General features: G+C 28.6%; 1 protein-coding gene across 2 annotated transcripts in view; it reads right to left on the bottom strand.

The window, feature by feature from the left end:
* The window catches only part of LOC123265598 (ras-related protein Rap-2a), a 57,348-nt gene extending 34,860 nt beyond the window's left edge, over positions 1–22,488 (bottom strand). For both annotated transcript variants that reach the window (XM_044729392.1, XM_044729393.1), the window contains exon 1: positions 22,243–22,488. The gene's annotated coding sequence lies outside the window, so the exon portion shown is untranslated. The remainder of the gene's footprint in view (positions 1–22,242) is intronic.
* Between the last annotated feature and the right edge of the window lie 627 nt (positions 22,489–23,115).

The raw sequence follows: 23,115 nt of genomic DNA, 5'->3' as shown, positions 1-23,115 counted from the left end.
AGATTTGTTAATTATTAACAAATCTTATTTAAATGAAATAAATCGGCGAATTCAATCAAATAAACCAAAACAAAATAGTATTTGGTTGAAAGTAATCCAAATTTAAATCAAACAAATTTGTTCATATTAAATACGGATTTTTAAGTTATTTTAAATAAACCTACGAATTGAAATCAAACAAACTGTTTTCTCAGTGTGTATTTATTTGAATGAAATAGTTATTTGTTTATAGAACAAATATTTCTTCAATACTTTAAAATCATTTATTTCAGTCAAATCAGATTTGTTAACTATAAACAAATGTGATATTCGAATGTCGATAAAGAAATCTTGCTCTGTAATATAGTAAATAATATCTGACATATTTTTAGGGTTATCAAAGCAATGAGGATGAGTTTATTTATATAATTTATATTGGGGAATCTTCTAATAAACTAAAATTATTAGATCCGAGTTGGATTTTGATAGTTTTTTTTTCCATTATTAAATTCATCAAAAATTTATGTACATATACAAAATTACTCAATTATAACAGGCGACGATAAAGGTATTAAAATTACGATAACTCAAATAGCGACAGTAGCGACACAAACGTCTTATGATTTATTTCAAACGAGATTTGTTAATTATTAACAAATCTTATTTGACTAAAATAAATCGGCGAATTCAATCAAATAAACCAAAACAAAATAGTATTTGGTTGAAAGTAATCTAAATTTAAATCAAACAAATTTGTTCATATTAAATACGAATTTTTAAGTTATTTTAAATAAATCTACGAATTGAAATCAAACAAACTGTTGTCTCAGTGTATAAATCATAATCTTGTTATTTCTACGATTAATCTCGAAATGAAAGTAATAATCACATAAGTTACAAAAATAGATTGGTGCAAAATCCGCAAATTTAACTGGCTAGCTAAATCGAAAAAGTAAAATCTACAGGACGGTAACATTTATAAACGGAAATTGAGTTTCTTCCTCGTTTCTATTTTGTTTTCCACTTTATCATTTTTCGCTCTGTCAATATCCAGTTAGTGATGTAACGTCACGTAGAAAATATAATAGGAAATTGTTGTTTGCAGTAAAACGCTTTCTTAATAATAAAACTTGTTGTATTACTTCTTCAAAAGCTCTTTAGATTTATTTACATTGAGTAAGGAAAAATTTAACGACCTAGTCTCGGAGTAAAGACTCTTAATTCCAGTGTTTTGCCTTAGGTGGCCTTCTACAACCTTAACTTAGGATAGTGTTTTATATAATATTATTATACTTCTTACTTTAAGGAAGTCCTTTCGCTCCAGTTGAGTCACAACAACTGTAGTAGTCAATATTCGATTAATTAAAATAAAAAACCCATAAAAATTCCTAAAGTTATAAAATAAATAGTATATGAGGCATTAATCGTTGAAATTTTGAAAATTAAAAAAAAAATTAGTTAAATACAAAAATTAATTTGACTCTTGTAAATCAGCTGTCAGTAACCTGTCCGTGATTTGGCAACGCTTTATTTCGGTAGTTTACATTTTTATTTGCACAATATAACCTTAACCATGTTTAACTTTTTGCAGTCAGTGTAAATAAATAAATTAATTAAAAATGTTTAGTCACAAAACCAAAATATTCTAATGTCTCATGGCAGGAATGCTAGTATTTTTTAATTATTGTTTTATTTTTCAATTATGAATTATGAAAATTTGTTAACAATAAATTAACTAATAAGTATGTATGAAAAACATAAGCACGTTAAAGTTTAGTTTGAATTTATTGAATGGTCTGAAGCTCGCGCGCTACACAACGTTGCCAAATGTTCTGACGCCATTTAAATGTAGGTTACTTAAAAATTTTCTGTGATTTTATAATTATAATTTCTCCATAAATTCCACGGCAACCTATATATTTTATTGCAAAAAATCAAATCTGAATACTTCGAAAACCTTATTTTGAGTTTTTTTTTACCTTATCTAAGGTAAAAGCCCAAATAGATGATCACGTACCAGTATATGATCACTCCATGTATTTGTATATCTATATTCACAAATATAGGTATACAAATACATGGATGATCATATATTGGGGCTTTTACCTTAATCGGTGGTTAATGCCATAATTCGAGAAAGTTGTTGAGGTCTGACTTTCTCGTAAGATTCGGAATAAATACTAACATTTTTAGAAATTTTTTTTTCAAAAATTTGCTCGGTGAAGTATAAATTAAACTTCACTAGTAGATACATAAGGACTTCAAATATTAGATAAAAATTAATTTTGTGCATAATCTAATATTTTTAACTTCCCGCTAAGAAAATCGAAGATTTTCAAAAATCGGGAAGTTATTGTTTTCACCCTGTTTTGCAAAAATCGAGTTTTCATCAGATCTCGACGTTTGAAGGTCACAGGAAGCTTTTCTGACCATCCCCGCGAGGTTGTCACGGTGTCTGTATGTGTGTGTGTGTGTGTGTGTGTGTGTGTGTGTGTGTGTGAAAGTATGTGAACCGCTTATAACTTTTGAACGGCTTGACCGATTTTATCGTGGTTGGTGCCATTCGAAAGGGCTTGACCAAACTTAGATTTTGAAAACTATTTGGACCGATTCAGATCAATAGAATTTGAGAAATCTTCAAAAAACTGAAAAAAAATTTTTTTTTAAATGTGGTTTTTTTGGAATAACTTTTAAACGGCTTCATGGTTCAACTCCAAAAACTAATCAGCTTTTAACCTCAAAAAACCACGTCGATCGCCACCATTCCGGTCAAAATCAGTTGATTCGTTCGAGAAATATCGTGAACGAAAGAAAACCAAAAAAAGTGTTTTTTCGGAATAACTCCGAAATTCCTAGCGCGATCAATTCAAAATTTAAAATTCATTGTGAGGCTTAAAAAACTGCGTCGAATGCGGCCAACCGCGTGAAAATCGGTTTATTCATTCAAAAGTTATTGCGGTTTAAAAATTCAAAAAATAGTGTCTTATCAAATCTCTATCAGACGTTTGAGCTTGAAGAGCTCAAAAGCATAGGAAAGCAATCTTTTTGAGCTCGGAGAGCTCAAAATAACTCATAAATTGTATTTTTGAGCTCGAAGAGCTCAAAAACGTCATTGGTGCAATTTTAAGCGCCTAAGTATGGAATTAGCGGGAAATTGCAGGGATGGCCTTCAGGGTCAACCGTTTTTCTAATTTTTTAATTATTGTTTTATTTTTCAATTATGAATTATGAAAATTTGTTAACAATAAATTAACTTATAAGTATGTATGAAAAACATAAGCGCGTTAAAGTTTAGTTTGAATTTATTGAATGGTTTGAAGCTCGCGCGCTACACAACGTTGCCAAATGTTCTGACGCCATTTAAATGTAGGTTACTTAAAAATTTTCTGTGATTTTATAATTATAATTTCTCCATAAATTCCACGGCAACCTATATATTTTATTGCAAAAAATCAAATCTGAATATTTCGAAAACCTTATTTTGAGTTTTTTTTACCCTATCTAATCGGTGGTTAATGCTATAATTCGAGAAAGTTGTTAAGGTCTGACTTTCTCGTAAGATTCGGAAAACATACTAACATTTTTAGAAATTTTTTTTTCAAAAATTTGCTCGGTGAAGTATAAATTAAACTTCACTAGTAGATACATAAGGACTTTAAATATTAGATAAAAATTGATTTTGTGCATAATCTAATATTTTTTATTTAACATTGATGGCGAAAGGACCTCCTTAATTCGTAACTTGTAAGGGGACCCTCAGGTCTACTTACTACAATTTCGAGGTAAGAGTTATAATTTATCGATTTTATCTCCCGCTTTTGATAAAATTTTAATCCAGGCTACTCATTTACCGTTCTTAATTACTTTATACACTTTTAATAAAAGTCTGATAAGTATTTTATACCTTTTTTTTTATCCAACGTTGAATTTAAATAACTAACTAGTTCTTTACTTCGTTCCACACACTTCGCTTTTACCACTTTTTTTTCTAGGAAGTGTCTCTGTTGCTGGGAACTTTTGTGGGGTGAAATAAAATTTCTACGTACCGAAAAATTCACTTTGAATAATTGATTAATTTTTTACAATGTTATTCAGAAAAATTTAAAATTCGCGCGTTATTTCAACGAGTTACCTTAAAATTACAAATGGCTGACTTGTTACCGCTTGGAAAGTTTCATTGAGTTTTACACAAAGAATTTTTAATAAATATTATTTGAGTAATATTTTTCAAGTACAATAACAATGAATTAAGTCTAAAAACTTAATTACTTAAGATTTTATTTAAATTTAAAGTGTAAATAACAAGTATAAACTTTTAATTCAAAATGGCCGACTTACTACGAAATTTTCAAATGTTTTGATTTTAACCTATTACAGAATAAATAATAATAATAATTAAATGAAAAAATAAATTATTTTAAAGTCTGTAATAGTGAAAATAAACTTTTAACATTTTTATTAACACTCACACTAAAAAAATTAGTCAATTCGAAATGGCTGACGCTAAAAGTAACAACCATTGATGTAAATATGAATCGCGTTTAAAAATGGCCGACTTGCTACCACTTGGCATTACTTTTTAATTGTCCCGTGAAAGATTTACATCGAAAAATGTCACAATAATTTTTTTAACGCTCAATAAAAGTGAATTAACATAAAAATACCCTATTCAACTCGTTTTGTTTAAAAAAAAAAGCCATTAAAAAAGCCTGAGACTTTGTTTATAAATTGTGAGGTTAGAACGGGCGGTATTAAAATCAGATAAAAGCAAACTTAATACTTAAAACGCGCCAGGAATTGAATTTAAATGAACGAAAGCATAAAATGGGAACAATACAACACTCCTTTAAAATTCAAATCGACATAATAAAAAGCATTGACTTATTACCTCGATAATATCGGAGGTATAAAGCTCACAAAAATACAACTTTTAATTTACTTGGATCAATAATAATTTTCTTTAATCAATATTTTTTTTTCCTAAATTATAACGTAAATAAATCCAAAAAATTGATAAAAAGTAGGTCAATGTCAAACCGATGACTATAATTAAATAAAATTCGTTTTAGTTTCAAATTAATTAGCGCTTTGATTTGTGAGCGTGTTATAAAAGTCAAAACCAATGTAATTAAGGTAAAAGCCCCAATTATTGACAGGGGTCTAAATATTGACGCCTTAAATTATTTTTAAATATATTTAATCATCTGCAATAAGAATAGTTATCATAATTTTTATTAAATTATAATTAATAAAAAAATTACTGTCAATTCAAAATATTAAATATTAATTATTAAAAAAAAATAAAGTTACCACCAGTTCATCAAACCAGCTTACGAACGTTTATTTTCTTAACAACTTTGATTAGAAAAGCATTTTTTTTTAAATGCCGAGTTTAAATTCATTTCTTCATCTAATAATATCATCTTTTTTTTTTTTTTTAATTAACAATATATGAAAAATTTATAAAATTAAATAATCGAAATTAATTGTATGCTTTATAATATTTAAATAATGGGTGTCAATAACTAGTTGATAATTTTTAAGTTGAATCTCATATTGACAGCTATTCGACAGCGCTATCACGCCTTTTTTTGACTTTAATCTAAAAAATTAACTGTAAGAGTTTGAACTCTTCTGATTAAATAAATTATTTTTAAATAAATTTTTATATTTTCAAAAGTAATTAATTATTTATGGAAATTATTATAAATAAATTTTAATAAAATTGATTACTTAATAATAAGTTTGGATAAATAAGAATAAGCAGATGATTGTAGGCATGCTTAGTATAGGTGACAATAATTGGGGTGAAGGTATGTCAATAATTAGATCAATCAGTTTTTTAACCTGCCAATAATTGGTGTATCCGGATAATCTATTTAATTATTTAAAATTAATTAGTAAATATCAGTGATTATGATTTAAAAAAAAGAAATTGATTAGTAAAAACATTACTTGAGACATTACCACAAACAAAATTAAACGATATTGATATTTGATTGTTTAAAAAAAATCAAATCATAACGTTGTCTCTAATAGTGTCAATAATTGAGGCTTTTACCTCAATTATTGATTTTATATTTTAATTTATTATCAAAATATTATTAGCTCTTTTGAATTTCAATTTTTAATCCAAAAAATCGGAGTTTTACACCGCAAAAATGTCAAGTGTGTTTGTTCATAAATAAAAATGACGAAATCTCCGTTAAAATTTTATAAAATACTTCAATTCTATCTTTTTTAAGTTTGGATCGATACAAAAGATATTTTTGCAAAATTTTAGGGTTAAAAGTCATTTAATTTGTTTGTAATATTCCTTTTTTTGTTAAAACTGGCTCACCATATGTTCGACATCTCGCCGCCATATTGATATTTTGTATTTTAAAGCTAAGACAAAAGGCGGGAAATTTATAAAGTCTTTAAATTAAAAAATGTCTGAGATAAAGAAATTGATTAGTAAAAAAATTTGATTGCTTAAGGAGGTTCGAGCGAATCTAATGTAAAAAATAATTTCAAACTTTGAGCTTTGACATTAAGTATACGTATAAATAAATACGTAATTTATTTAATCCCAGAATTTAAGAAAGATTCACCGTTTAGTTACTTAGATATTAAATTTAAAAAATCACATATTTTATCTCCTTATACACGGGCTCTTATGGCGGACAAACGTTTTGTCGAGACTTTAATTATTTTTTTCAATATTAACCTCCCAACTTTAACGGATAAAAAACTATATACAAGAAACTTGGATTATTGCAAAATATAAAAACAATTGAATAATAATACATTACCGATATAATTTTTGAAATATTTAAAGTCAAATTTTATGTTTGTAACTCGTTTATCGTCAGCCATTTATTCGAATAAAGATTTGACAACATCGCGTCAACAGCTGAGAAAAAAGAAAAGGATAGAAATATAGTTACAGAGAGAGAAATGTTTAACTCACACACTCATCCACGTCTTAGTTATGGGTACAATCAAGCGCGCTATTGCCAAATCTGTTTATTTATTCTGGCAAGTAATAAATACCAAAGTCATTTTATTACTTTACTTTATTAAATAAGTAAAAATCATCAATTATTAAATTGTTTATATTATTTCAAATTAAAATAATAAATTTTTACAAATATTGGGAAGACTAAAATTTAAAAAAAATTTTAACATTATTTTGACTCATTTGTTACGCTCGAACTTCCTTAAAAAAATTAGGAAAACGGTTGGCCCTAAAGGCCATCCCTGCAACTTCCCGCTAATTCCGTTAATACCTGGCCGCTTTTTTGAGCTCTTCGAGCTCAAAAGTACAATCTGTGTGTTGTTTTAAGCTCTCCGAGCTCAAAAAGATACCTTTTCTATGCTTTTGAGCTCTTTGAGCTCAAAAGTCTGATAGAAGTTTCATAGAACACTATTTTTTGAATGTTCATACCGCAATAATTTTTGAATGAATGAACCGATTTTTACGCGGTTGGCGGCATTCTACGTAGTTTTTTAAGCCTCATAAAGAATTTCTAAGTTTCAATTGGTCAAACTAGAAATTTCGGAGTAACTCTGAAAAAACACTTTTTTCGGTTTTCTTTCGTTCACGATATCTCTCAAACGAATCAACCGATTTTGACCGGATTGGCGGCGATCGACGTGGTTTTTCAAGGTTGAGAGCTGATTAGTTTTTGGAATCGATCGGTTGAGCCGTTTAAAAGTTATCCCAAAAAAACCACTTCAGAAAAAATTTTTTTTCCTACTTTTTTTTAGATTTCTCCAAATTTCTCAAAATCTATCGGTCTGCATCAGTTCAATTTAACAGGAAATCTAAGTTTGGCGAAGCCCTTTCGAATGGCACCAACCGCGATGAAATCGGTTCAACCGTTCAAAAGATAAGAGGTTTACATACTTACACACACACACACACACACACCCTACGAGTAGCTAGTGCCTTTCGCACTATATCAGAAGAAGCAGTGTGCGTCATTGCTGGAACCCTACCTCTTAGAGTTCTAGCAGAGGAAAGGCGGACCCTTTACCAACGAAAAAGGTCAACTGCACTGAGCCCTGAAGAACTTAGAATTGAAGAACGGCAGAAGAGCATAGGCCGATGGCAACTACAATGGGATGCTGCAGAGAAGGGTAGGTGGACGCACCGTCTCATACCTCGGATCGACATTTGGCTTAACCGGAATCACGGTGAGGTCAATTACTATCTTACGCAGATGTTGTCGGGACATGGGTGTTTTCGAGAGTATCTACACCGCTTTAAGCACGATGAATCTTCGGAGTGCCCGTCCTGCCCAGGAGCTGCTGAAGACGCGGAGCACGTCTTCTTTGTATGTCCTCGTTTCGATCCACAGCGTGAAGAACTGGAGAGGATCCTGAACCAGAGAATACAACCAGATTCACTAGTAGAAGCAATGTTGTCATCAGAAGCTGCCTGGAACGCTACCAACACGTTTGCAACAGAAGTCCTTAAAGACTTGCGTTCCACCGAAAGAAAAAGAGCAAATAGCAGAAGATAGAAGGAAGGTAGTTAACACCTTAGCCACCAGAAGGAAGAGCAGTAGCTAGATCCTCCCTTCACGAAGTAATGCCTGACGGCGGTTTCCATGAGGGATTAGAGGAAAGAAGGAAAAGGGGTTTAGGGTTTAGTGGGTAGGGGCGTTAGTGTCGAGTTTTAGTATGACGCTGCGTCGAGTCGCCACATATCCAGGCCAAACAGCTATGCCTAGAATCCGTAAAAAGGATTCCCCCTAAAAAAATATACACACACACACACACACACACACATACATACAGACATAGTGACACCCTCGCGGGAATAGTCAGGAAAGCTTCCTAGGACCTCAAAACGTCGAGATCTGATGAAAACTCGATGTTCGAAAAACGGGGTAAAACCAATAACTTCCCGATTTTTGAAAGTTTTCAATTTTCTTAGCGGGAAGTTAAAAAATCAAATCATAACTTTGTCTCTAATAGTGTCAATAATTGGGGCTTTTACCTTAGTTGAGTTTTGTTTAATAATTGAATAAGACGAGGAAAAAGAGTCTTTAAAATTCAAATCAACAATATAAAAAGCTTCGAAGCGTATTACCTCGATAATATCCGAGTTATAAAGCTCACAATGACTAAAGTCCGCGGATCGAAGCTTATATGGGACTTCCAGAAGACATTAAAGTGTCCATTTGTTCTCATAAAACGTCTAACGATAACTCAGGCTCCTGTATAACCGGCAATAAGTCCTGGGTGAGTTAATGGTAATGGCTGCGTCTCTGCATACAGACATTAGAGGTTATACAAGACGGAAAAAGATAAAAAAATATAAAAACCAAATGACCATCGATCCAAATGTTTACTTGGCACGTTCGCCTCTTGCAATATATCTATAATACATGTAATATAGTCAAAAGTAGAGCAACGACCGAATAGAAGAAGAGCAAACCCGAATAGAAGTTGGCCGGGAAAACTAGTCACCGCGGATCCTCAGTTATATTATCAGGATCGCTCTGATTTCCAAGACAGGAAATGACGACCTCGATCTACTTTTGTTTAAGCGGCATTACCCGAGAAAAGCCAGTAAGTATTTTATTTTATTTATATTTTTTTTTTTTTTTTTGAGCATTTGACCGTTGTCTTGTATTTTTTCGTCGCATTATCACGTTCTTTATTGCTGAGGGAGATCTTCTTTCTGCTCAGTGGGATCCTATTAATTAAAAGGACACCTCGAGTGCGAAAAAAAAATTATTTACAAAACTGTAACTCTTTTATTTCTCTAATTAAAAAATATTTATAAAAAAACCTTTTGTTAGTCTGTTTTTTATCGACGAATAATTATGATTTACATTAAAATAAATAACAAGATTTTTATATTTATTTTAAGGAGTGTAAATTTGTTTTTTAATCTTATAGAAGGTTAAAAAAAATATTGAAATTTTGCGTGTCATAATCAAAACTTATCGCTCGGATTTCCTTCTTTCAATCTTTGTTAAGTATTATCTACGGAAACGTTAAACCGAACGTCAGGTTCGTGATAAAATATTGCTTTTTTTAGAATAGAAGGAAACATTAAGAAATGTTCTTTTAGTAAAGTGTTGATTGATAAAGTATTTTTTTTTTGACAAAAAATAATTTTAGGAATTAAAAAGATTTTTTTTCTTGAATTAATAAACTTATTAGCAATCTTGCAGTCACTCTGGGACTTCCGTGACTTGTGAAATATAAATAAATAAAATTTTGCTTTATTAAATAATTACTTTTGTTAAATTGCTCTGTACTTTTTTAACTATTAAAGAATAACTTATTGTAAATACGGTCTGTTTGCAGATGACATATATATATATGTCATCATTTCTTGCCAATTGATTTAATTGATGCAATAAGCCGAGTCACTATTGATGCACAGGCTATCTCTGATTGGGCTCGTGAACATGGTCTAATAGTAAATCACAGTAAAACAAAAGCGATGATTCTTGGAACTAACGGTAAACTTAAATTAATCGACTGGGCTACTCTTCCATCCATAACTATTGATAATGTAAAATTACCTTATATTAATTCAACTAAATGCCTCGGTTTATACATAAATCCACAGATTCGGTAGAATCTGGCGCCAAGTTCCGTTCAAATCCGTTGTAAACGGAGCGCCAGACTACCGACTGTGTTTACTGTAAGCAGAACGGTATTTTGAGGTTGCGAAATTTTATTTAATTATATGGTTCTCCTTTTTCCAAAATAATATATTATAAAAGTAATTTATACTTTATTTTACTGATATTAATTAATTATAATCAATTATAACACTTAATTCACTTAAAATTATTAAATTTTATCAGCACAAACTATAATAAGCCCAGAAATTTCGATCCTGACTTTTTTCGATGGGGAATATCAGCGCCACAGACTAGATAAAATAAAAATGTGTAGTAATCCTTCCTATAGACACGCAACTACAGTAAAAAGTGATTCATAGCTTGCATCTATGGCCGCCAGGGTGCACTGGAATTACATCTACATAAACTGTAGCTTTAAGGGGATAGTTTGCAGTAAAAATGCAGTCAACACGAGATTTAAGTTGTTATCAATTGTAAATTTTCATTATAATTACAAAAATACTAAAATCCGAACAAAAACAGTTTCACTGTAAAAAGTCGCGCCAAGTCCACGTTCATAAGACTATTAGGAAAAAATTTTTTTTTCTTTACAAAAGATACAAAATAAAAAATTAAAAATCCGAGTAACCGATATGATTGTTTATGATTTTCGGAAATTAAAAAATTTTTTGTAAATTTAAAAATTAAAAAAATTTTAGAACGTACTTGGTGTGCGTCATTGTGTATTTCAATTTTTTTAAAGTCCTAGTAAATAGATTTTACGAATTTCATTAAAAGTAAAATATTTTGCAACCGCGCACACTAAATACGTTCTAAAATTTTTTTTTAATTTTTAAATTTACAAAAAAATTTTTTTTAATTTCCGAAAATCATAAACAATCATATCGGTTACTCGGATTTTTTAATTTTTTTATTTTGTATCTTTTTGTAAAGAAAAAAAAAATTTTTTTTCCTAATAGTCTTATGAACATGGACTTGGTGCGACTTTTTTACAGTGAAACTGTTTTTGTTCGGATAATGATCTATCTTGGAAAACTCATATCTCTCAAACTATAAAAAAGATAAATTCTGCATTATTTTGCTTAAAAGTGAGAAAAAATATTTTCAATTCTGATATCAGAAAATTATTGGTTTCGGCTACTATTCTTCCGCTGATAGATTATTGTTCGGTTGTACTAATCGATTCAAATGCTGATAATGATTTAAAACTGCAGCGTGCAGTAAACTGTACAATAGGGTTTATTTTTAATATTAAACGAGATGAACATATAACTCCTTATCGATCCAAATTGAAATGGTTATCGGTTAAATCGAGAAGAACATATTTTCTGGCTACATATTTCTATAAGTTGCTACATACTGGAAAACCTATTTATTTAAGGGAATTATTTGTAGAAGACGATGCTAGGCGCTCAGAAAGATTAGCGAGTAAAAACAACAATGTAAATTACTTTATTCCTAGTTTTTCTACTTTACATCTTGAGTATTCATTTTCAATTTCGGCAATACGTTTATGGCAAAAGTTACCAGCTGATATAGTAGCTGCAACCACCTTAGAAATATTTAAAAAGAAAATGTATGATTATCTAATCTCTACTGACTTCTAAAAATTGTAAAAATTGTAAAAATTGTAAAAATTGTAAAATTAACAATTGTTTAGTAATTGTATTACATAAATCTTAAGTTAATATTAAACAAATTGCAAATCTTAAATCTAAACCATTATATGATGTTATAACTTAAAAATTTATATATAATCTATGCATTATTGTTACTATACTATACTATCTATATTTTATACTATTTATTTATATTTATATTTATATCTTATAATACAGTCATCACAAATTACATTGTATTAAATACCTTGCCATTCGGCCTGTGCCTTGGAATATATTATTAACAAATAAATAAATAAATAAATATTAACGTTTTTAAAGATATAAGCTCATCCTGGTGTTATACTTATCAAGAGCTTTCATTTGATTACCCACATGCATTTTTGATATATTTTTCATGTATACATATATATAAATATATAAAATATATGAAAAATTGATGTGGGTACTCAAATGAAAGGTCTCGATGAGTATAACATCGAGATGAGTTTATATCTTTAAAAATGTCAATAGTTGGCAAGTTACAAGGTAATTCCTTAATTATTGACATTTTTTAAGATATAAACTCATTTCGATGTTACACTCATCGAGACCTTTCATTTAAGTCCCCACATGGCATTTTTCATATATTTCATATATATGATATTTATGAAATATATAAATATATGAAAAATTGATGTAGGTACTCAATTGAAAGGTCTCGATTAGTGTAACATCGGGATGAGCTTATATCTTTGAAAATGTCAATAGTTCACTAAATACAAGGGCATTTTTTAATTATTGACATTTTTTAAGATATAAACTCATTTCGATGTTACACTCATTGAGACCTTTCATTTGAGTACCCACATGGTATTTTTCATATATTTTACATACATGGTATTTTTAAAATACATAAATATATAAAATATATAAAAAATTGATGTGGGTACTCAAACGAAAGGTCTTGATGTGTGTAACATCGGGATGACCTTATATCTTTAAAAATGTCAATAGTTGACAAGATACTAGGTCATTTCTTAATTATGTATTTAGAGATGAAACCTTAAAAAAGGTACAAATTCAAATCAAGACCTTTGTAATGACACTAAATTTCACTAAAAAAACCGATTTTATTATATGACTATCCTGGACACAAAATTTTTTTACTCTCTTGATAATATAGATTATTTTTAATTAAAAAAATTTTTCTTAAATTGATATTATTGAAGAATTTTAATGAAGCAAATAACTTTTTTATTGATAAAAAAAATTTATTTTTAAATTAAAGTAAAAACTTTTTCGTCGAAAAGTACAAAGTTTTATTGAATTAAGAAATAATACTGACAAGTCAAGAAGTAAATATTCAACTGAAGAACATCGATGTTCTTGGCTTGAGAATATTTAGTTTTTTATAAATAAAAATCAACGGAAAAAATACTCTTGGCAGGGCTCGAACCCTGCTCGGACCGGACCGAGTACAACCACACAAGCCGCTCAGCCATTGCACGCCTCGCGAAAGAGTGCTGTATATCGATATATTAGTAGTATTTGATTTTGTCGGCATTCTAAAGGCGGCGCTAAGGTCTAATCGTCTAAAACCAACAACATCATATTCTTGAGTCGAGTTATTTGGCTTTGAAGCAAGTAAAATATCTCTTGCGTTGATAAATTTAATTTCATTAAACAAAACACTATTTTAAATTGAAATAAAAAAATATAAAATATCGATTGAAAAATAATTTTACTTTATTTAATTATTGTAAACTTTTGAATCAAAATTTACTAAATCAACACCAAAATATTCTTCAATCTTTTGGTCGTCTTCCGATAAATGTTTTTAAATAAAAAATATAGTACTTGACTCAATTGAGATTTTTGAGTTCATTCCTTCAGAAGTAAACTTCTGGAAATTCACAATTATTGCCAAATTTAGTATCGCTGCAAAATTTTCACTAAAAATTAAAAAGAAGGCTCTTAAAGTTGAAGTAATAGAACATTAACATAAAAAAATATCGATTGAAAAATAATTTTACTTTATTTAATTATTAAAAACTTTCGAATCAAATGTTTAAAATAAAAATCCACTTTTTTTATCGTAAAAAATTATTATATAAGTAAACTATATCTCAATTCCAGCTTAAAGCTTTACTTCTTACTCTGAGATGATAATAATAAAAATTTCCCCTCAGATTACCAAGCAGTAAAAAAAGTAAAGTGCGAAACCAGCAAAAGATTTAGCATCGTAAAAAAAAGTCACGGCCACCTGTGAATTTAAATCATTGTTATTTAACCAAAAAAAGTAAAAGGTAAATTTTTTAGTGCCGAATCCTCATAATCTACCGAACGCTTTATCATAATAAAACTCGAGATTAAGAGGAAAAAGAAAACTACTGAAGATCGATAATTCAACAAGCGATAAGATTAGATAGGATTGACAAATTCACATAAAAGTTTATGCCACTGAAAAGTAACTTTAATTCAAAGCTTCTGTTGGGCTTTCATCAGTCCAATAAATCTACTCGACAGTAATCTCATTTACATTTCCTAATCCTCTATGTCGCCGGGCGACTTCCTCAAGCAATAAATTTTTTTCTTCCATCTGTTTCTATTTTTCACTCTTCCGGCACTGCTACTTTCTTTCTTTATTTATTTCTTCTTTTCATTGTTATTATATTATACTACTCGCTTTTTAATGTTTTATTTCTTCATTTTTTTAATTTATTTTTTTTTCTGTGTTTTTTTTTGCTACTACAAAACCGGAGACAAAAAAAGAGTAATTAGGAAATAAGGGAGGAAATAGAATCTCCCTTGAGTAATCGAAAGGATGACTCTTTTGTTCAACAAACCCTAAGTTGTTTCTTTGTTATTAATTATTTCTTTCTTGTTGTTTTTTATTAATATAAACTATCATATAAATTGCTGTAATTTATTATTAAAAGACAATTAAAAAAAATTGATACTAATAACAATAACTATTATTAAGATAAAAAATAGAAAAAATTGTTTAAGAAAAAAAAAAAACAAATATTATTCAAGATTTAAGCGTTAAAACAAAGTTTTTTCTGATAATTTTTTGAATTTCGCGGTTGAAAACGCGGGAAATGACGTACATAGATGGCGCATCGCTAAGCGCGAAATTTGAAATCTAATAGGTGGTATTATTCGATAATATTGAAAAGAAGAGTTTCTTTATTGAGATCCACGCGAAGTAGTCAAATTTTTAAGACTGAAAATTTGTAAATTTAATCTACGTAGCCTAATAATTAATAAAAAAAATTAAAAAACGAGTTTCCGGGATATTTAATGAAATAATTAGGTTTGAAAATTGTAATTTTTACATGTAAATGGAGATTTCACCAGTTGGGTATTTGGTTAAGAATTTAATGCAATTAACGATTTAAAAAATATTTTATTTTCATTGAATTTGATTGAAAAAATAATAAGCTTTCGATTAAAACAATAAAAAAAGCTTTCCGAACGTATTACAGAGATAATTTATATTTTTTATAAAAAATCACTCGGAACTTGCGTTCTTCAAAGTCTTGTATTTGACTTGGCAACACCGCTTGCGCAGTTACTCGGCGCATAAGTAACCGCGGTTTTTTAAATGCTAGAAGATCTTAGTAATTTTAGCTAGACAGTAACCATAGATAAATTTTAAGGTTAGGGAACTCTTGCGGTGTTGTCAAGTGTATACCGGTAATTAAGAGTGCTATATTTTTTATTAGTCAATTAAATGTTAACAATTATTTAATGAGTAAATTTTTCGGAAATTTCCTCAAGAATGTTATTAATTAATTTAAAAATTAATTTTTAGATGCATAACAAAAGAATTTCTACGTATTAATTTTTTATAGAGATTTATTACACTAGTAGAGTACTTAGATCTCCTTAAAACAAAGTTTTTTGATAATTTTTTGTATTTCGCGGTTGGTAACGCGGGAAATGACGTACATAGATAGCGCATCGGTAAGCGCGCGAAATTTGAAATCTAATATTCTCAAATATCGATAAAAAGAGTTTCTTTATTAAATACTAAACTCACTATGAATAATTTAAATTTTTTAATTAAAAGACAAAGTTTTCTTCATCGACAAAAAGAAGAAATTAAATTATGAGACGTGACGTTGAAAAAATTATCGGAATTAATATTTAATTTATGCCGACAGGTTGCGATCAGTAAAATGAATAATTAATGAGCTGAAATTATTAGTATCTTAATTTTAATATATAAAAAAAATTCAAACTGTTAATTTTAATCAAAAAATATTTTTTACACAAGGCTTGACTTTCTCAGTCACTTACCCTTGAGTCTAAAAGATAAAAGAACATTGTCTGGTATTAGTTCAAGTTGACAGCTACGGAAGTTCATGTATCTTTATCACAAGGCCACGGTATCGAGTGTAAGATAAAATTTTAAAGCTCCTCTATTATCACGAAATTGATTTATTAATCGAAATTATGAATTCTATTTATAAACTCGGTGGAGATATTTATTATTCAAAAGGAAAAAAATAACAGAGGTAGTAATATTTTCGTAGAATTTATCGAACCAAGTCAAGATAATTTAAAATAAAAAATAACAAAGAACAGGTGTTGGTTATGTAAGAGCCAGTGGAGTAGCAGTTGTTATGAGAACAAGACGAGCAGTCGAGGGAAAAGGAAGTTGGAAGTTGTTGGCACGACACGTTTCCACTTTTTCACCTATCACCTCTTGCTTTTTTCCTCTTTTTTTATTATTTATTCCGTTGCTTAGTCCAACTTTTTATCTTCTAAATTTCCATGGAAAAATTCTCAAGGATACAACTCCACTTGCGATAACGAATCGTTGTACAATGCTCGTATATATTTATTCCGTAACGTCTCCAGCTTGCATTGAATATAATAAACTTCCTTTTTACTTTTTATTCCTTTTCTTCTCATGAATCTTTAAATAAATATCTTTAATTTTTAATCAAGGAAAAATCTTTTCATTTTGCTTTTTTCACTATTTTCAGATAGATCATTAATTATTCATTTCATTGATCGAATCCTGTCGGCATAAATTAAAAGTTAATTCCACTAATTTTTCAACGTTACATCTCTCAATTTAATTCCTTTTTTTTTGAGTGAACAAAACTATGTTTTTTAATTAAAAAATTTTAATTATTCATAGTAAGTTTGAAATTTAATAAAGAAACTCTTTTTTATTAATATTTTAGATTATTAGATTTCAAATTTCGCGCGCTTACCAATGCGCCATCTATGTACGTCATTTCCCGCATTTCCAACCTTGAAATCCAAAAAACTATCAAGAAACCTTTGTTTTAAGGAGATCCAAGTACTCTTCTAGTGTAAAGAATGTCTATAAAAAAATAATACGTAGAAAAACTTTTGTTATGCATCTTAAAATTAATTTTCAAATTAATTAATAACATTTTTAAGGAAATATTCGAAAAATTTACTCATTAAATAATTATTAACATTTAATTGACTAAAAAAAATATAGCACTCTGAATTACCGGTATACACTTGACAACACCGCAAGAGTTCCCTAACCTTCAAATTTATTTATGTTTACTGTCTATCTAAAATGATTAAGATCTTCTGGCATTTAAAAATCCGCGGTTACTTATGCGCCGAGTAACTGCGCAAGCGGTGATGCCAAGTCAAATACAAGACTTTAAAGAACGCAAGTTCCGAGTGATTTTTCATAAAAAATATAAAATATCTCCGTAATACGTTTGGAAATCTACTTTTTTATTGTTTTAATCGAAATCTTATTATTTTTTCAATCAAATTCAAAGAAAATAAAATTTTTTTAAAATCGTTAATTGCATTAAATTCTTAACCAAATACACGGTTGGTGGAATCTCCATTCACATGTAAAAATTACAATTTTCAAACCTAATTATTTGATTAAATATCCCAGAAACCTGTTTTTTAATTTTTTTTATTAATTATTAGGCTACGTAGATTGAATTTACAGATTTTCAGTTTAAAAAATTTGACTTCTACGCGTGGATCTCAATAAAGAAACTCTTCTTTTCAATATTATCGAATGATACCGCCAATTAGATTCAAATTTCGCGCGCTTACCGATGCGCCATCTATGTACGTCATTTCCCGCATTGCCAACCGCGAAATACAAAAAATTATCAGAAAAACTTTGTTTTAACCCTAAACTCTTGACTAATCATTTTTTTTATTAAAAAAAATTTTTTTTAATCATTTATTGAATTTTTTCAGGTAAATTATAAATTATTTATTCAATTAATTGCTAATTTTTTTATAAAAAAAAATTCTTAGAAAAAAAAAATTCTCAATTCTTGTAAAAAAATCGAATAAATTTTCCCGTCGATAAATTCTCAACAAAACAAAAGTTTCGGTTGAGTAAATCTGAGAAAAACGTGTCCGAAGGGACGCGATAACAACACTCGTCGATTAGGGACTGAATGGCACCTCTTTTATTTTCTCAAGCCGAAACTCTTTCTATTTAATTCCACTCTTACTTTTATTCATTTCTCCTTCACCTCAACCTTTTCTCGGCTCTTGAATCGAGTTCACGTTTTACATTTTCCGCGATAAAGTTGCGAGTTTCAATATTACAAGTTCGTCAAAGGAATTTTTCAACTAAAAATGTTATTAGATATTTTCTTTATAAATGTAACTTGAATCCCAACAAAATTAGTGTAAAAAGCATCTATTTGAAGAAAATCAGCGGTAGGCAAAAATGAGACGTTTAAAATGTCTAATTAAAACAGCAGTGGACGTGCAGTAAAGTAACACCAACAATGTGTTAAATTAAAAAAAGTTACGTGTCACGGGTTAGTTATTTGTTAAAAATAAATAAATTCCTCAGACTTGGAAAGTTGTAACTAACCTAAAATAATTGAAAATAATTGAAAAATGAAAATTTATTCAAATAAAGTTAACCATTACAAAGGAAGAGCAGCGATGATTGATTTACCAAATAATTCATTGGATAGTTGTGTTATTTAGTTTATTATTCTTTTAAAATAATAAATTAATTTATTTTATTAATGCAAACCACTCGCTAGTGGAATCTTCACATCAACTACTACTTATTTGTTGCTAATTAATTATTTATTTAACGTTATTAAATCATTTAGATTTATTCCTTTGGGCCGCTGATTAATAATTATTTGGTGATCTAAGTACACCATTTAATTTATGGCTCGCGTTTGCTTGCAATTAATTATTTTCTCAGTCTCTCGAAACACCTAAACGATCGGCCAAATCGACAATTCGTTTGTTACTGATAACATTTTTTAAAAATTAACAAACTGTTCTGAAAATTTAGCGCATAAAAGGTAAAAAATACTTCAAAGCCGGTAGTACATAATCTCAAGGCGTGTCGAACAACCTGACAATCTACGAGCGTATTTATATATAATGAATATATGTTTAAATTAAACATGTCCGTATGCATACAACATTCTACCGCGGGTGCACCGCTTTGATTCGCGGAGGAAGCGCGAAATGTGTGTTGGAAATTAATTATTGCTGTGCCGCATGTCTATAAGAAATTTTGTAAAAAATTTAAGAAAAAATAAATAAATTTCAGCAATTTACACTTCTGTAGAAACTAATTACAAATTAGAAGGATTTAATTAACTATTAATAATTTAATTTATTTGAAGACAATTATTTAATTTATTAAATTTTAATAAATATTTTTTAACATTTAATAAATATTTATTTGGGAGGAAAGTACATTTATTAATAGTTAATAAGTATTTATTAACAGTTAACAAATATTCATTAACCATTAATAAATATTTGTTAACAATTAATAAATTGTACTTAATAAATTACTTATTAACTGTTAATAAATATTTGTTAACTGTTAAAAAATATTTATTAACATTTAATAAATCGTATTTAGTAAATAATTTATTAACTGTTAATAAATATTTATTAAATCCTATGATGTTAAGAAATCATTTATTAACAGTTAATAAAGCTTATTAAATATAAACAAATCCTTCTGTCAGTGTGCTATTAAATACTTTCTCAGTCTCTCGAATGACCTAAACAATCGGCGAAATTAACAATAGAACATTCCATGCGAAATGGGAAAATGAGTAAAATTTTAAAATATCGCTAATTAATTTTAATTTATTCCTAATTTATTATTAAAAGTTTATATTTTACTAATTTGTAATGAAATTTTTTTTTAATCGATAAGAAAATCGATTTTTCTCTCCTGGTAACTTTTCAGCCGTACTAACTTATATCCGGTACAAATGTTGTTTTAATAGTTTTAAAAACAAATTAATTTTATGTTTGGTATTAACTAACATATTTATTATTATAGTTTTGAGAACAAATTTTGTTTATGTTAGTTATTAATTAACACCTAAGTTTATCAAGATCGTGTTGTCAGCATGCTAAATCCTTTATTTGTGTTTTTTCATTAGTTTTTTTTAATTATCCTAAATAATTTATAGTTAAATATATAAACAATAATGTTTCTAAGGTTGAAATAATATAAAAGTCTTTTTAATAAACAACTTGATGTAGACATTTTGTACTTGTCCCACCAGTCACAGATGCCTGTCCCCCCAGTCACAATAAAAACAAATTTTTTTAATTGTTTCTACGTAGGTAATCAGTCTTATTCTTCATAATATTGAATGTTTGTAGGATAAATTTAGTATTGAGAGGGAAGTATTTTTTAAAAGTTTAGTGGTCGAACTGAAATTGGACTTTAAGTATACCTTTGGTAAGAGAGAAGGATTTTTCTCAGTCCCACCAGTCACACTCAGTCGAAAGATAATTACGAGAAACTTAAAAAGTAATGGAGGTTTTTGACAAAAGGATGTTGTTAATTAGTTGTTTTTCTATATTATAAGATAAATTTTATTATAGGCGCATTCCATGCGAAATGGGAAATTAACTAAAATTTTAAAATATCTCTAATAAATTTTAATTTATTCCTAATTTATTATTTAAATTTTATATTTTACTAATTTGTAAAGAAAATTTTTTTTTAATCAATAAGAAAATCAATTTGTTTCTCCTAGTAACTTTTCAGCCGTACTAACTTGTATCAGGGTCAAATGTTGTTTCAATAGTTTTAACAACAAATTCATTTTATATTTGTTTTTAACTAACATATTTATTATTATAGTTTTAAGAACAAATTTCTTTATGTTCGTTAGTAATTAACACCTAAGTTTATCAAGATCGTGTTGTCAGCATGCTAAATCCTTTATTTGTGTTTTTTAATTAGTTTTTTTTTTAATTATCCTAAATAATTTATAGTTAAATATATAAACAATAATGTTTCTAAGGTTGAAATAATATAAAAGTCTTTTTAATAAACAACTCGATGTAGACATTTAGTACTTGTCCCACCACTCGCAAATGCCTGTCCCCCCAGTCACAATAAAAACAAATTTTTTTAATTGTTTATACGTAGTTAATCAGTCTAATTCTTCATAATATTGAATGTTTGTAGGATAAATTTAGGATTGAGAGGGAAGAATTTTTTTCAGTTTAGTGGTCGAACTGAAATTGGGCTTTAAGTATACCTTTGGTAAGAGAGAAGGATTTTTCTTAGTCCCACCAGTCACACTCAGTCAAATGATAATTACGAGAAACTTAAAAAGTAATGGAGGTTTTTGACAAAGGGATATTGTTAATTAGTTATTCATCTATCTTATAAGATAAATTTTACTATAGTATAAATTTCAGTCACATAATTATACATAATTGATGGAATTCCAGAGTCAAATGTCCCACCAGTCGCTATGAAATGCCCCAATAACATTCTTTAAAAAAAATTAACAAACTCTTCTTAAAATAAAAAAGAAATTCCCACTAAAAATAAACCTAAGCCCGATGGTATTAATTTAGTTTGCAAATAACAGGCAATTGAATGCATCCAATTCGCGTAATAACACGCTTGCAAGTTTCCGTAGTACCTCTATACCCCTATTCCAACAATTCGCGTATAAATTTCTCACCTATTAAATAATTCAAGCTTAAAATTTCCATAAAAATTCAGCGCAACAAAAAAAAAAAAAAAAAAAACAAACAAATTTATTTTTACTCACCTAAATTCAAACTTTACCGGGAAGTTTTTAATGTCTGACCAAACTGGACTTGTACTACTCGATCACTGGAATTAAATCACCAAAATTAATTAAATTAATTGATTAAATCACCAAAATTCTTTTCGGAAGAATATTTGTTTTTGTTTTTGGGGAAAAAACCCGCGCTGTTGACCGTTTAAACTTTCAACCCCGACTGCGTTGGATGCCAAATAGAGAGCGTGTCAAGAGACGAGCTAGCTCTGTCCGGTGCCCCCGATCAAGCCGGGATGGTGGTTAGTATCCTCATTTACACGCATGCGCGGTTAAAATAAATTACTAGTGTGTACAATAGTAAGCGCAGTGGTTATATTAGATGATAGAGAGAGACTACACTTTACTTTGTCGGCAAACGATTCCATCCTGCGAATACTATTATATGTATAACATATAATATATAACATATGACGCAGTTCATATGTGATTTACGCGAGTTCATATTTTAGCGCCTTTTGTTTATTTCTTCTTGAGGATTTTTGAATTTTTGGTGATAAGGTGCAAAGGCTTTAGGTTGGATTTAATTTTATTAATTAACCTTACAGTTCATAGGACAATTAAAATCTTTGTTTAATAATATTTATTGAAAAAAATTTTTAAAATTCGCTCTATGCAAATTATATTATAGATAAATATACTGAGAAATTTAAATCACTTGGAATTATTAAAAAAAATTCTAATTTTATGATAGTGAATTGTATTTTTTATCAAAAATGTATAACTAAATTGGGAGTTCGGAGTTGTAAGCTCCAGGTTACATTAATTGATAAAGTTAGTAGACCAAATTAACGTTCTATTATTAATTCATTTTGTATGAATTTATACAAGAATGTAGTTAAA

Source organism: Cotesia glomerata, linkage group LG5, assembly GCF_020080835.1.
Source record: "Cotesia glomerata isolate CgM1 linkage group LG5, MPM_Cglom_v2.3, whole genome shotgun sequence".
Classification (NCBI taxonomy): Eukaryota; Metazoa; Arthropoda; class Insecta; order Hymenoptera; family Braconidae; genus Cotesia; species Cotesia glomerata.
Note: the sequence above shows the minus strand (reverse complement) of the source record. Positions and strands in the feature narration are given on the sequence as shown.